The sequence below is a fragment of the Ylistrum balloti genome, unplaced genomic scaffold, assembly GCF_031769215.1.
Source record: "Ylistrum balloti isolate Yb309-2 unplaced genomic scaffold, AGI_CSIRO_Ybal_v1 Utg371442, whole genome shotgun sequence".
NCBI classification, from domain to species: Eukaryota; Metazoa; Mollusca; class Bivalvia; order Pectinida; family Pectinidae; genus Ylistrum; species Ylistrum balloti.
The window spans coordinates 359372-361735 of record NW_026782756.1 but is presented as its reverse complement, the minus strand read 5'-3'; the positions used below and the strand labels follow the sequence as shown (position 1 = coordinate 361735).

Below are 2364 nucleotides of genomic sequence, written 5' to 3'. Positions count from 1 at the left end.
AGGATTAACTCCACTTGACCTTTTACGACAAAAAGAACACTTGATCTAATATAGTATAATATCTACTTTTAGACACATAGGTAAGTGAGGTTAACTCTCTGAATGGAGCAGGGTTCATGACCTCGATTACAGGATAGTTGAATTAGAATTTCAGTGTAAACTTAAGCACATGACAAATGAAGTTCGGTTAGTTGGGGCTATCGGAGGTCTTGTCCCATGTCTGTGTCTATCGGGATAGTCCTAACTGGACACAGGGCAAGTCATGGAGTCCACTTCACAGAGATATATCACTGCATTTACAATTACCGTGGTAGGTAGAAATGGCATACATGCCAAATTTTGGAGACTTTAAACAAGATTTTGACAATCAGTTATCATTTATGCATTGGCCATAATATGGAATGATTTTATAAATTGGATCTTTAATTGTTTACAGGTCCTAAAATGGCAAGCGGGGGTCAAGTTCTGCCATCCCGACAAGACCTCAGCATGGATCACAAACGGGTAAGCGAGATAACATTGATGAATAATGTAAAGATGGGTTTTCTTACTAGTATCGGTATTAATGAACTAGATACTCTTTTAGGATTTAAGTTTCGAAATTATGTTAACGAATACTTACTATAAGTATTTAAACATACAGCGTTGTTTCACTTACAGGATGAAGAATTTGGAATACATGGAAAGGGGATGACGACTCGCATACCGGAGATCGAAATCACAACACAGACCTTGTCCCAAAGCACGTTATCTTCACCAATGACAAGTTCCCGTCCGTCGACGGGGGATATGACCGACCCTGGGGAACCGTTTGGTGCTTTCAATGTCCCTCCCGAGGCCATGGGAGTGTTGGAAACGGTCATAAACGTTAACAAAACGCTTGAACATCAAATTGAGACGCTGAGGATCAGAATAGATGTTGAGGCTAAACAACACGAGCAAGAGAAGAAGAACATGATCACGGAGAAGGAGAGAGCGTTGCAGCAAAAGGAGGAGGAGATAGCCGAGCTGAGGGGCTCGATCACTAATCGGGAGGAGAGGATCGACGTACTTGTACAGGAAAGAGAAGACCAGGACGAACAAATATCTGCTAAAATGGAGGAAATTAATGGACTTCGTGATCTTGTGCAGCAAACGGAGGACTATGCTGATAAACTCACCAAGAAAGTCGGTAAACTGAAGGAAGTAAAACGACAACTAGAATCCGATACTGTATACAAACACCAGAACGAGGAAATAAGAAAGCTCAAACACGAACTCGTAACAATGAAAGATAAGCTAAATTCTATGGAGTCGGAATTGATACGCGCAAGAAATGTCATGGAACAACAAAATAAGAAGATCAAGATTTTAGAATTCGAAAAAAGTGAAATGAACTTGAAATTCCGCGATGAACTGGAAAAAGCCTCGCGAGCTATGCGTCAGGAAGTAGAGCGCATGCGTGAAGTGATGAAACAGCAGTACGAGGAGATGAGAAATCTTCGCGAACAAAACAAAGAAATATCTAATGACGTCAGAGATATTAAGGACATTTTGTTAAATAACAGGTCACATGCACACGAGCATGTAGCCACCCGAGCTAGTCACAGGGAACAGCTGGACGTGAATCAGTATCCTAAGCCTACTCAAGGCTCACAGACTGCTAGGTTCAGCAATGTGAACGCAGGCCCGGGTACACTTAAACCTCCAACAAGGGCGTCTGTCCCAAATAGTGTTAAGGCATCACAACAGGCCCTTCCCGCGATAACCAAGGACAAAACATGGATCCCTTCCGGTCAGAGACGTTCAATGAACGCACTATCTGCACGCAATAAACGGAAGTGACGTTTGTGATAAAGTTCGCGTAGAATCTTCCGAGAATTAAGTGTTCATATGCTGTATATTATGTGTTAACAATAGATTTACATTTTTGGAAATCGAAATTTATGTCTATTTTTTAAAGAAATTATTGTTAGCATTAAGCTACTTGTTTGAAGCTTTGACGAGTTACTGCTGTATCGATAGTTAATTTGTTATAATTATGAGATTCTGTAATCCATACAACAACGCAACATTACACTAGGTTGATTTGAAATATTGATGCCTTTACAATGGCGGTGTGTTGAGTCTAGGTGATGTAGAAGTTTGAACAGTATCAATTTACCTTAGAAGTGCCGAGTATCCTGTGCCAAGTGTCTGAGTGATGACGATAGTTCGTATGACAACAGCATTCATTACAGCGTTTCGGAATTCTTGCAAAGAATCACACAATATAGTAGAATTGAATCAAATTATAAATTAGTCATTTAGCATTTTGAAATGTCATTATGCATTAGCCAAGGCCATACTCATATTAAAATATAAATTGTCGGATACTATAAATGT

At 40.0% G+C, this 2364-nt stretch overlaps 1 pseudogene; it reads left to right on the top strand.

The window, feature by feature from the left end:
- Positions 1-216: 216 nt before the first annotated feature.
- On the top strand, positions 217-1814 carry LOC132562513 (serine/threonine-protein kinase MRCK alpha-like; annotated as a pseudogene).
- Positions 1815-2364: the final 550 nt, after the last annotated feature.